Raw genomic sequence first — 13,928 nt, forward strand, 5'->3', positions numbered from 1 at the left:
AGAAGACCAGAGGGTCAGAACCAGAGCCAACTGGGCTTTGGTGGTCATCTATTTGGGGGAGGGAGGAAGGGGCTGCAATGATCCTGGGATTGGCGTGGTGGTGGGGCTATTCAGTCCGGAGGTGTTTGTCATCTTCAACAATGATCTCCTGGGTATTAATAATGTTTGCAGACAATGCAAGAAAAAAATCACTGAAACCCCGTCTCTACTAAAAATACAAAAAGAAATTAGCCGGGCGTGGTGGCGGGCGCCTGTAGTCCCAGCTACTCCGGAGGCTGAGGCAGGAGAATGGCGTGAACCCGGGAGGCGGAGCTTGCAGTGAGCCGAGATCGCGCCACTGCACTCCAGTCTGGGCGACAGAGCGAGACTCCGTCTCAAAAAAAAAAAACAAAAAAACAAAAAAACAAAAAAAACACACCATAGTAGAACTGATAGTAACAAGAGAGCTCGCATTTATGGAGTTTTGCCACTGTGCTAAGCATTTCCCAAGCATCATCTCATTTAATCCTTGCAGCCGTCCTTTGAGAGGGGGCATTTTCACCTCATTTTGCTCATAATGAAGCTGAGGCTCGGAGAGGTTAGTTAGACCTCTTGACCAAGGTCACAGACTAGTAGGTGGAAGAACGGGGCTTGGAACCAGCTGAATCTGTCTGGCTCCCAAGCCCAAAGTCCACATTCTCGACCATGGTAAGGGGATGTTTCTCCCAAAGTACAAATGAGGCAGCACCGGGCGTCTGGGAAAGTGAAATCTTCTCTGTGAGATGCATGGCACACAGTGGAGAGGGAATGGGGATGGGGAGGGAAATGATGGAGAGTACCCAAAAGATGGACGGGCGGGGGAGGAGAAGGGAGAGGGAGAAAGAAGAGAGAGAGGTGAGATAATGAAGAGAAAGATAGAGACAAGGGGAGAGAGAGAGAGAGAAACAAAGTGTGGGGAGAGAGAAACAGAGGCAGAGATAGTGAAAGAGAGATATAGAAGCAGGGATAGAGGAATCGGGAGAGAGAAAAGACAGAGGGAGAGGGAAGAGAGAGTGAATCAGGTAGACAGTGAAGGAGAAAGATAGAGACAAAGGAGGGAGAGAGAGGAGAGACACGGAGAAAGACAGAGAGAGTGAGAAGGAGAGAAACAGAGGCAGAGATAGTGAAAGAGATAGAGATAGAGGCGGAGGGAGGGAGAGAGGAGAGACAAACAGAAGCAAAGATAGTGTAAGAGACAGAGACGGAGGGAGAGAAGGAGAAGGGAGAGGGAGAAAGAGAGAGGAAGGAGAAAGAGGCAGAAACAGTGAAAGAAAAAGAGACAGAAAGAGGAAGGGGGAGAGAAGAGAAAAGAGAGAGGGAGATAGAGAGGGAAGAGACAGAAACAGGTGGAGAGAGTGAAAGAGAGAGAGAGAGGAGAGAGGAACAATGGGGAGAGAAAGAAACACAGGCAAAGACAGAGACAGAGACTGTGAAAGAGAGGAAGAGTGAGGAGAGTGAAATAGAGACAGAGACAGACAGAGAGGTGAGGACATAGGTGGGAAGAAGAAACGGGGAGGCAGGGAGGGAGACTGAGGGCAGGGAATCGGTGCCTGCTCTTCCTCTTCTGAAACACACCTGGGAAAACCTTTTGGGAATTTACAACGGTAACAACAGGCTATTGGAGCTACTATTACTATTATTTTTACAGATGCTGTAAAAAACCTCAGCAAGTCTCCTGGGAAATCTGAGGTAAGCTATCCAAAACATGATAGGGTTTTAGCTTTCGCTTGGCTGTGACAGCACTTACTAATTCACTGGTTCACACATGCCTTCATTTATTCACCCATTCATTCATCTGTTTGTTCCGCAAGTCCTTATTTATCACGTACGTGCCAAGCACTATGCTGGATGCAGGACCAAACGGTGAGCGGCCTCCAGCGGGCTCGCAGTCGGCTGCTGGAGGCAGACAGTGAAAGATTACAGCCCAGGATGTTGAGTTCTAAGGGAATGTGTGAAGTGTTCCAGGGCCTGTCATGGGGACAATGGAATGAATCAGGCAGGGTGTCAGGGGAGACTTTACAGCCACGGTGCCTGCCTGGAGCCTGCTCTGAAGCGTGGAGTGTGAGCGGTTAGTGGAGAAAATGTTCTGGGCAGAGGAATTGCCCACGGAGAACACAGCCCCTGTGAGGAACCGGAAAGAACACTCATCCTTGTTTTTACTCACCCCCACCCCAACTCTGGGAGGTTGGCCAGTTAGAGGCACAGAGAAAATCTTGCCCAGTTCTCATGGCGTGGATGCGGAGAATACTGGGGGCTGGGACTAAAATCCAGGAATGCAGGTCTCTAGACAATTGATTGGGGAGTGTGCAGGGCTTTCTGTTCTTTTTTTTTTTTTTTTTTTGTCACTTCCAGTTTCTTCCCTTCCTGGGTTTGAGCTATCTTCCTCTAAGTTATCTGCCAGGATCTCCTAACCAGGGGCTGGGAGGCCCAGGCCCTTTCACTCTGAGTTTGTTAAAAAGGGGCAGATGGATTCCGTGGGAAGATCCTCCCCAACTTCAGAAGCCGGGATGACCCCCAGCACAATAAGCTTTAGACGTGACACACCTTCCTACCATCTCAACAGACACCCTGTCTGCATTCCAAGGAGTTCAACACTTGCAGGGCCTGATCTGGCAGGTCCAGCTCCTCTCAATCATTGCGCAAATGCTTATAAAGTCTCCATACACAGCATTGGAGACAGACACAAAGATGTGACCCAGGGAGCTTGAAATCAAGTGCATAAGAAAGGAGGTTCTCAGATGCTGAGCTCACTCTAGAAGTTTCCATTTCTAGTTAGAGTGTTGGAGTATCGGTGCAGTGCTCATTCATTTATTCACTGAATCTTGGTTTTTTGTTTTTTTTTTTTCAGTGTCTGCTTCGTGCCTGGGACTGTCTTAGGAGCTGGAGATGCTGCCGTGAACGAGACACACCATCCATGCCTTCATGGACCAACTAGAAGCACCTTCTAGTCTTACTTTCTCATTGAACAGAGGGGTAAACTGAGGCCCATGGTTGGGAGGGGGAAATGATTGACACATGGTCATACAGTGGGATGGTGGCAGAAGTGGGACTAGATCTCAGGTTTCTCACTGCCAGGCAAAAGCGTGTTCTGTGACTCTAGGCTTAGAAAGGAGAGGGAGTCTCTTATTGAGAATACACAGGGCAAGTGGAGAGTAAGATCCATCCTGAGCCACCAACTGGGAAGCAGGAAGGGCACAAAGGTGCTTGAGGATCATTCGAGGTTTTGTTAATAAACCTTTTACTGCAGAAGACTTTTAGACTTACAGAAAAATTGCTGATAGAATACAGAGTCCTCAGATATTCCACACCCAGTTTCCTTTACTATTAGCATCTTAGATTAGCAGGACGTGCTTGCCACAATTAATGAACCCTATTGATACCTCACTATGAACCAAAGTCCATCCTTTGTTCAGACTTCCTTACTTTTTTAGCTCATGTTCTTTCTCTGTCCCAGGATCTCATGCAGAATACCACTTCACATTTAGTCATCATGTCTCAGACTTCTCTTGGCTGTGGCAGTTTCACAGGTTTTGTTTTTGATGACCTTGAAGGTTTGGAGGAGCATTGGTCAGGTATTTTGTCCCGTGTAGAAATATCTTTCTATGTCCATATATCAGGCACATGCTTGATAATGAGAAGAGGCAATACATGATATGCAAGTGATTCCTGCTCTTTTGGAGTTTAACAATCAATAATAAAGTGCAGTAAGCATATTGCAGAGGAAGTACAGGATGCAGAGGGGACAAACACCCATATTCTGGTCTGCACCACAAAGGGGTCCCAAGACAGGGCTAGTGCACTGGCTCAACGCACAGGCCCACGTTCAGTTCCACAGGGGTGTAAATGTCTGGCATTCTCCTACTTCCAAAGCCACCTTAGGGTGCATTTTCTTGCCTAAATAACTGGAAACCTGAGGACATGAGACAAAGGACTATTTGTGCTCAGTGAGCATCTCCCCCGATATTGTTCTGTACTTTATTACTTAGTTGTATGGCACATCTCTTGCTACTTGAGGCTGCTTCTTACATGGACAGTGGATAGTCAGAAATGGATTCCTCAAACCTACTTGAAGTACCCCACTTAGCCAGCACCCTAGTACTCCCAGCCCCTTGTCCCCTGAGCACAGGGAACAGGTCTCTAGAAAAGCCCTGATTTGGCCACTCTGTCTGGGCTCTGTATTCCTTCTCATCTCTTCTGCTCTCTGGGCAGCTCCTCTGGACTAGGGCTACATTTATGCATAGTCAGGTGCTCAAAGGATATTTTCTTAAATAATTGAACAACTGAATAGAGAAAGTGCAAGAGAAAAGGTGAGAAAAGCTGGTTTTGCTTACAGCAAACAAGTTGATTGCTTTTAAAACAGCCCAGAAAGATGAAGTTAAGACTGGTGCTACAAGAGACACACTGGGATTGATGAGTACTAAGATTATTAACCCCTGACCCAATTAACCCAAATGTTCTGGTTCCTAAGAGCTGCCCTCTGGGGACTCAGTGACAGAACAAAGGATGGGCTGGACCATGGTCCAGGGGCTCTTCTGATCTTCTCAGTAGAATTTCTCAAATTATGGCATTGTGGCGACCTGTTCAGGGTTCATGCTGGAAACTATGTCTTCAGGTCTCTTTGGCTGGATGATGGTTTGCAAAGCTGGTTGGCTTCCTGGGGAAGTTATTGGTGAGCCAACTGGAGCTGACACTGAGTCAAACAGTTTCTGGGAATCCATGTCTGGACATCCACTGTTCATGGAGGAAAGACTCTTGTGGTGGGGGTGGGGGATGTACCGATTGAATAGAAAATAAGATCTTGGATTTCCCCCTGTATAAAAATACTCAAGGAAAACTTCTCTTCCGTTCCCTGAGAAAATCTGGGCCACATTTAAGGGCATCCAGGAGGATTTGGCAGTCTTTCTTCTGGGTCTGGAATATGTTCCTAAGGTCACTAGGTCTTCCTGTATGATAGGGATGAAACTGCCTCTGATGATAAGAGAGGGACCCAGGGAGGTGGAGGTTGCAGTGAACCAAGATTGTGCGATTGCAGTCCAGCCTGTGTGACGCAGTGAGACTCAGTCTCAAAAAAAAAAAAAAAAAAAAAGAAAGAAAGAGAAAGACCCAGACTTTTACTCTACGTGGACTGGGTCTGGTCTCTGGCAGAAAAAAGACTCTGGTAGCAGGGCTGGCTAGTGACCCAGAGTCTGAGGACTGTCACTGCAACGTGCCAGGAATGAAGATAATGGATGCAACCCTTGCCCTTAGGAAAACAGATACACTAATATGGTGGTTAGCTGGCTTCCAGGATGAGACCTGGAAGCCCTTGAGGATTCTTAGGATTGAGCTGGTTGCAAGCTCTGTACTGGGGCACTGTCAGGGTCCCTGCAAGGTGGTGGTTACTTGCTGTGCAGATAATAAGCTATTTTTCTGCTTGGAAAAAGCAACACACCAATTACCAAAGGAATTGACTAAAGATAGACAATTGCAGGCTGGAGAAGGAAGTCATTCCTACTCTCATGGTTTCAGGAGCAGCTCAGTGGGCTGACGTGAGGAATGCCACATAACTGAGCTGCACAGAATTGTCCCTCCAGTCCCACTTCACTGGTAAAGAAAGTGGGGCCCCGGGACACTGGTCCATTGCTAAGTAGTGGTTGATTTGGCTGGCACGGTTCTCTTGATTTTCAGGCCTGTTTACTTTCCACGTCACCAAGTTTCCTCCTTTCTATATTGTAGATGGCTTTGGAATTTGAAATGAAAAATGCAATTTTGAACCATCGTCTATAAGGGCTGACATTCTATAATTCTAAGAATGGCTAATGGTGGAATCTCAGGCATTAGAGCTGAAGACGGGCCTGAAAGGATAACTAGGATTTCGGTGACTTGAATGTGGAATGGGGGTGGTAGGAGGCATCCAGCCTGAGGAGACAGTGTGAAAGAGGGCAAGGAAGAGCATAGGAGGTCTGAGGAGCAGGTTGACTAGCTCATGTGTAGGGTATCCATACAAGGGAATGTGGAATAAAGGAGGAAGGATTAGACTGGGGACAAATCATGATGACTCATTCATTCGTTCATTCATTCATCAAATACTTGTTGAACATTTACCGTATGCCGCTCACTCAGCTAGCCACCGAGATTATAGTGATGAGATAGACCTTGCGTAGCTTAGCATTTTTGTAGGGAAAGATAGAAAATACACAGATACATAAACTAGCCATTTTATTAAATGGCCAGTTATGGAACACACTATGAAGGAAACAACATCTGAAGTAGAAAATAATATTAAGTACAACTTCAGAAATGGTGCTTAGGGTAGGCCATCTTGGAAGCTGACCTTTCTGTTGACATCTGAAGAATGAGAATGAGCCTGCTCTGTGCAAGGGAGGCTCAGAGAGTCCCAGATGCAGAAAACAGCAAATGCAGAGACTGTGAAGCAAGAAATATCATAGTAGGTTCTGGGAAGGTTGTCAGGGCAACTGGAAGGCTAGTCCCAGGAAGCCAGGCAGGGGATGGCCTGAGACAAAGACAGACAAGAAGGGGCCAGGTCATGTAGGACCTTGAAGGTTGTGGTAAGAAGTGTGACTTTATTAAATGCAATGAGAAATCATCAGAAAAAAATGACACAATCTAATTTGCATTTAAAATTGTTCCTTAAGCTGTTGCATAGAGAATGAGTTGAAGGGGAGTATGAGGGAAAGCAAAGAGACCAGTTAGGAAGCTACTTCAGAGGCCAAGATGAGGGATGTTGGTGGGTCACATTAGGGTGTTTTCCACAGCGACTGGGAAGAGAGGCAGGTTTGAGCCATATTTTTGATGCAGAATGAATAGGGCTTCTGACTGCCTAGGTTTGAGTGAGTGGGTGGATGAGGGGGTGAGAAAGAAGGAATTATCCAAAGTTTCGGACTTGAGCAACTGGGAAGAGGGTGATACCACTTAGTGAGATAGGGAAGGCTGGAGAAAGAATAGCTTAGGTTTTAGCTACATCACCATATCATCCCTGAGATGTTAATAAGACATTCAAGTGGAGATGTTGAGAAGGCAGTTTGATATGTAATGGAAGAGAGGTCTGGACTGATGATAAAAATCTGAGCATTATAGAGATGAAACTGTGAAAAGTCCTACTGAGAGGTCAGATAAGAGGAAACCAGAAAATGATCCACTGGATTTGGTGACATGGGCCAGGGGTTACAATGAACTGTGTTCATAGAAGACAGACTATGGGTTGTGTTCATAGAAGACAGACAGTAGAAGACAGACTGCAGAGAGCTGAAGAGTGGATAGGAGGATTGGAGAATGCTTGTGAAAACAACTCTTTTCAACAGTTTTACCACTTTGGGAGGCCAAGGCAGACAGATCACTTGAGGTCAGGAGTTTGAAACCAGCCTGGCCAACATGGTGAAACCCCGTCTCTACTAAAAATACAAAAATTAGGCAGGTGTGGAGCTAGTCAGGAGACGGAGGCATGAGAATCGCTTGAACCTGGGAGGCGGAAATTGCACTGAGCTGAGATTGTGCCACTACACTCTAGCCTGGGTGACAGAGCAAGGTTCTGTTTCAAACAAACAAACAAACAAACAAACATTCCAAAACAAAGCAGTTTTGCTGGGAAGATAAGGAGAGAAATGGGCAATAGCTAGAGAAGGGCTTTAAAAAATTAAAGATACAAGGGCATGTTTGTGTGCTAGTAACAATCTAAGAAAGATCAAAACTATGAGTGAGGGTGAGGGCAAGAATGAGCCATGAAGAGAATGATGCTTTTGTGGAGAAGAGACGACTGGAAGAGAAAAACCTTCAAGAAAGACAGATGGGACGCAGGCAGGAGCACATGTGGGAGGGTCAGCCTTTGCTAGGAAGAGAGGACATTTCCTTCAGTGCACTAGAAAGGATGTAGGAGAGGATGGGTTAAGAAGCAGATAGGTTGGTAGAGTTTGGTGGTAGGAAGATTAGGAAGTCCTGGCTTTGTGACCTCCCATTTCTAAGTGAATTGTAAAATGGGATCATCAGCTGAACGTGGGGTAGGGAACAGGGTCTAGAAAATTTTAGGGGGATAAAGTACTATCTTGGGCAATGAAAAAACAAGAATTCCTAGCGAAGCTTCCAGCTCCAATTTTCCACCTGAGATTTGTGTCCATGAATTTAAAGTGAAATCACTTAGCCAGGTTGTGTGAAGTTCTCTGGCAACATTTAGATGCTGCAACATAGGCACAGAGACGGTGATAATCACATGTTGGAGTTTTGCAAGGGGACTGTGACAGAGGAAAGAGGTTCGAGGGCATTGGGGTTGTTTGTGAGAGTAATTGTGAAGAAGGACAATGGAATCTAATTTATGTAAGGAAGGTAAACAAAGGCAGGAAGTGGCTGCTAGAGGGTGGGTGTGTGGTGAGATCAATGGGTTAGTGGTCAAGATAAGAGGCCAGAAGTAGGGGGATGAAGGGTACCAGAGCAAATGAGCTGGAAGGACTGGAAGTGAAGGTCAAATAGAAGGATTTGGAAATAGAGATTTCTGACTATGTCATGGTCTATGGTGTGGCTGTTGAGTGGGTGGCTGCAGTGGAGTGAGGACAAAGGTTGGTGGGGTAGAAGACATCAAAGAACAAGACCAAGTGGCTGGTTGAATTGCACGTACAGATATTGAAGTTTTAAGAATTATTGTAGGAAGAGGGCAGTGAACATGATTGTAACCAGGACCTAAAGTCTTCAGTGAAGGAGGAAGGATGACTAAGAGGTGGGTAGAATGACCCCAGTGAGGAGGAGGGCAAGGGTATAAAATAGCTGAAATTGGGGCCATGGCTAGTTCGTATGATGCCTTTATACAAATTAGGAAAAACTAGTCTTCCTCCAGTGGAAGCAGCCCCACCCAAGGGTGACACCTGTGGGGATGTGGGCTGGATTTTACTTACCTCTCAGGTGGGCATCCTTGGCCAGGACGCAACCTACTTGTATAACCTGTACAGCTGTGCCTGGACACCCTGGTTGAATGGCATAGGTGTCAAAGGAATCAGCTTTTTGAAGGAGAAAGAGCCTGAAAGAGGCAATGGGGAGCAAAGATCAACCTTCTGATTTTACAGACAGGGAAACTGAGGCCCAAAGAAGGGGGAAATAATTCAAACACATTGGAGGTTGGGGGCAGAATTGGAACTAACTTCTGCTCTCCTGAGACTCAGTGCTTTCTGTGACACCCTACGATGGAAGGGATGTTTTAGCAAACATTCCAAAATTGCAAATTCAAAAATATGTTGTCCCTCAAAGTCGCTTCTGTGGGAGGTGAGAGACTTCTATCTAGTGATGCTGCCATTGTTCCAACCATTTCTGGAAACTCCTTCCGAAAGAAGATTTTCAGAACCAGCTTCTGAGTCACAAAGACAGCCCACTGCACTGCAGAGACTTATTTAGCATATGGGGTGGGAGCTGTCCTTTCCCTTCTTCAGTGCAGGGTCTCAGAGTCCAAGATTCAACCTGTGAACAAGGAGTCTTGTGGCTTTTCTTCATCGTATTTCAGCACATACTTATTTTCTGCTCAGCATGTTCCAGGCACATGAGATCCCAGTTTAGGTGGAGATATTGCTGTGAGGTCTATTCAGTCCGATGAGGTTTGATTTTGTTAGGCTGGCAGGCATGCCGTTTGCATCCTTCGGGAATCTTAGATGTAAACAATACCCCTCTTTACAATACAAGATGTAAACAGTACCCCTCTCAGCTATTTATGCAGAAAATGAATTTGATAAAGGAACTCAGGGAACTCACAGAATCTCTGGAGCATTGGGCTGCAGGAAGGAGTCATCTGTGAATTATGTGTCTCTAGTAGGGACTTCTCTGCTTGCACAGTGAAGTTCTGCCTGGGACTGGATCTCCAGAACTTTCACCGCAGCTGTCTCTGAGACCTTGAAGGTTCTCTGCTACTTTCCCTCCTTAGACAGAAAATCGGCTTCATGCAGCTCCTGGATCCTCAGGTGGTTTCTTTCAAAGTGAATTTTCACACTTGGTGAATGGTGGAGCCGAGGTCAATGCTAGCACTAGTGGCAAAGGGATCTGGGAAAGTGAATTCTAGCTTCTAACTTGGAAGGTGGTGCTCAGATTGTGGGCAGATCCTCAAACATAGTGAGTCTGCTTAAAAAAAAGCTTGTGTGCCACAGATGTGGCAAAGGTTGGCCACAAGGTTGTTGGTTTCCTTGGACGTTGGTTTCTAGAACTTGGGAAAGCTTCCCCAAGGTGCGCAGTCCTGGCTGAGCCGCAGTCCTTCCTGGTCCCATGGCCTATCTTTACAAAGTGTGATGGCCAGTTCAGAGATCACCGTACACTTGGGCTTTTTGTATTAAAAATTTAGAGTTTCCTTTAAAATGAATGCAATTAAAAGATATACAGGAAGTCTTTCTTCAAGCCCCCAAAAGTGGATGGTTGTCAAGGTTAAAGCCTCCCACCAGCGAACTGGTGTCCATGAAGAAAGCTGAGACATTCAGCCTGGAAATGCTCTTCCTCAGTGATCCAGATTCTTTCCATCCAGTCACTATAATAAATAGACAGATGACCCAGCAGCTCCCTATGCATGCTGAATGTTAGTAGGGCTTGCTAGGTGTCAGGGACTGGGCTTGAGGCTGAGCCGAGGGGGATGGGAGGTTTCAGAGATGATGAAATTATGAACTCTGTTTACAGAAAACTCAGTCTAGTGTGGGAGACAGACAGGACCATGTCGATGTGTCCATGGAGTATGGTAAGTAGGGGAAAGGGGCCTTGGAGCCTTTTGACCTCAGGATCATATGCTGGGCTCTGTGAACTAGTTTTCCCATCTGCAAAGTGGGGATAAGGCTTAACTCATGTGGTGGTTAGAGTCTGTGGAGTAGCTAGTGGTGCACAGTGGGAGCTTAGCAAGTTGTGCGCCTTGCCCCCACCCCTCCTCTTCTCCATTCATTGTAAAGTGTGATGGGACCACAGAGAAGGTAGTGGTTAATTCCGCTTGATGGATTTAGGCTGGGCTCCTAAGGATGACAGAGAGTTCTTTCGATGGAGGGCTAGGAGGACACTTCAGGAAATGGGAACGGTGATCAAAGCCACGGAATACTGTGTCTGGTGAATGGTGCACTGAGCATCTGGCTGGAGGTGTGTGAGTGGGAGAGGGGAATGGCAGGAGGTGAGGCTGGAGGGGGATTTAAGAGCTCCATCAACCACAAGGGGAGGCTGAATGTTCTCTTGTAAACATTCAACGGTGGAAACATGGGTGGTCAACGAAGGGCTCTGAGGCAGAGGCCTATTCCAGGAAGGCCAGAGCAGCTGCTTTGGTTGGTGAAAATCTCTGCCTTTTATTTGGAACTGCTCTGGACTTTGAGAGATAAGGATGGAATGGGTGAAGTGCTTCTTGGCCCCCATTCAGCCTGGGGATGTGTCTGGTTGGTGAACATCTGCCACTCTCAGCACACTGTTAGGTGTTTTACATAAACAATCCCAAATCCTTTGAATAACTTTGTAAAAGGAGGCATTATCATCTCATTTTTGCAGAAGAGGTAACTGAAGCTCAGTAAATGATAGGCAATTTGCTCAAGGTTATGTGATCAGTACACGGCCATGCCAGGATTCAAAGCTGGGTTTGCCTAATTGTAAAATTCGTGCCAGTTTCACCATGCCATGCTCCTGAGTCCCACTGGATTATTTTTAATTGACATGAAACTTGTGGCATGAAAACTCTCAATCTGTATTCATACTCTCTCTCTCTCTCTCTACCTATCCACCTATCTATCTAATGGAATGTCAGAAATTTACCTAGTATGTCGAAATCTCTTGCCTGCCTTTCCTAAAATCGCTGAGAAGTCCAGTGCATTCTCTTTTTTGGATGCTGAAACGTAGCTAACTATTACCATCAGAAATGTCCTAGAGTGAGGCTGTCCTGCCTGACACCTCAGTCATGCACAGACCCAGATCGATCTGGTTCCAGGAGAAGGAAGCGTTGGAAGCTGACTTACAGGGTGTGATAGAGATTCCTGAAACTTCTTTTTTATTTTAATAGGTTTTTGGGGGAACAGGTGGTGTTTGGTTACATGAATAAGTTCTTTAGTGGTGATTTCTGAGATTTTGGTGAACCTATCACCTGACCAGTGTACACCGTACCCAATGTGTAGTCTTTTATCCCTCACCCCCTTCCCATTCTTTCCCCTGAGTCCCCAAAGTCCATTGTATCATTCTTATGTCTTTGCGTCCTCATAGCTTAGCTCCCACTTACGAGTGAGAACATATGATGTTTGTTTTCCATTCCTGAGTTACTTCACTTAGAATAATAGTCTCCAATTCCATCAAGGTTGCTGTGAATGTCATTATTTTTTTCCTTTTTATGACTGAGTAGTATTCCATGGTGTATATATATATACACACACATATATGCCACAATTATATATATGGTGTGTGTATATATACATATATATATAGTATGCATGTGTATATGCCACAGTTTCTTTATTTTCTTTATTCACTTGTCGGTTGATAGGCATTTGGGCTGGGTCCATATTTTTGCAATTGTGGGTTGTGCTGCTATAAACATGCGTGTGCAAGTATCTTTTTTGTGTAATGGCTTCTTTTCCTTTGGGTAGATATCCATTAGTGGGATTGCTGGATCAAATGGTAGATCTACTTTTAGTTCCTTGAGGGAGATTTCTCAGACTTCTGTCTCTCCCTGCAGATTCCTTTAGACACCTAGCGATGCCAGAAATTCCTCTGTCTTTTGGTCTATTTTGGTATCCTGAGATGCATATGGCTTTGGACTCACAGAGACCTCAGCTGAATTGTCAGCTCTTCCCTTACCAGCAATTGAGTCTATGGATGAGTTAGAGAACACCTCTGAGCCTTAGTTGTCAGCCAAGTAGAGGTGGCAGTTGTACCTACTTATAGGTTGTTGTGAGAGTAAAATTCTGAACACACAAATGCTTATTAGGTATCTTCTTTAAACTTTTCTTTTCTAGGGTGGAAATGTATTAAGCTATATTAGATAGTCATTTGGAATAATTACTTGGAGCCCTGTCTTTGAAAAGACAGGATGGAGTTAGATTGTAAGGGTGCTTGGCCATGGTGTAGAAGACTTGGGTGGGATTGGAGGTAGAAAAGGGAAGAAAGAACAAAAAGGGGCTCATCAGAAACAAAGTTCAGTGACTTCATAATTTATTCAGGACCCAGGTACAGGTCTGCCTATGAAAGTGGTAGTAGATGGGCCTGGGCAGGCCCCTTTGATGCTGACCCTGTCCGTAAAAGGTTGGATTAAATTTTCATGAAGCCATAAATATATTCTGGGCTCCAAATACAATCTTTCCTTAAAGGGCAAAATACTCTCGGGTGGAGAGGTGACTTTATTTGGGTTTCCCCGGGATAGGCAGCCCCTTACTGAAGACTGCTGGCAGGAAGCTGTCCTGGTGGCTCTTGGCCAGGCCGGTGGAGATCTCTGACCTCCTCTCTGGCCCTCAGGAACTTCTGCTTCCCCAGGAGGAGGAAGGTGGCGGGGAGGAGGGGAAGGCACAGGGAGGAGCAACTGGAGCTTTCCGGAAAAATATTTGGCAGTCAGGGAACCAAGGTGAGTGGGAGGACTCCAGATGAACTGTAAGCTTTATGAGTTCCTTGGTAGTTTTGTTTTTGTTGTTTGTGACCCTTACTTCTTGAGTACTCCTTGAAGCCACTGTGTGATGAAGGATCATTGGGTCTCACTGCTCCATTTAACTTTATGTAACAAAGACCTGGAAAGGGCAAGTGAGGCTCCCAGGGTCCCCTGGACTCTTCACTATTCTCCCTATCCTTCTATTCTCTACTGTATTATTTTGTGATCGAATTGTTCTAGACTTAAGTGGTATCACTAGTAATAATAATAACAACAGCAGCAGCACCAGCAGCAAAGTCAATTGAGCACTTTCCAAGCTGGACACTTCCTCAGCTAGAGTATTTCATGGGCTTTAATTTCATTTAAT

General features: G+C 45.6%; 1 long non-coding RNA gene across 1 annotated transcript; it reads left to right on the forward strand.

Annotated features, from left to right (window-relative positions):
* The first annotated feature begins 886 nt into the window (after positions 1-886).
* LOC141408447 (uncharacterized) lies at positions 887-4,854 on the forward strand. Its single transcript, XR_012423220.1, has 2 exons — positions 887-1,707; positions 2,867-4,854. It is a non-coding gene; the product is annotated as an uncharacterized lncRNA (long non-coding RNA).
* The last annotated feature ends 9,074 nt before the right edge of the window (positions 4,855-13,928 follow it).

The sequence above is a fragment of the Macaca fascicularis genome, chromosome 14, assembly GCF_037993035.2.
Source record: "Macaca fascicularis isolate 582-1 chromosome 14, T2T-MFA8v1.1".
NCBI lineage: Eukaryota > Metazoa > Chordata > Mammalia > Primates > Cercopithecidae > Macaca > Macaca fascicularis.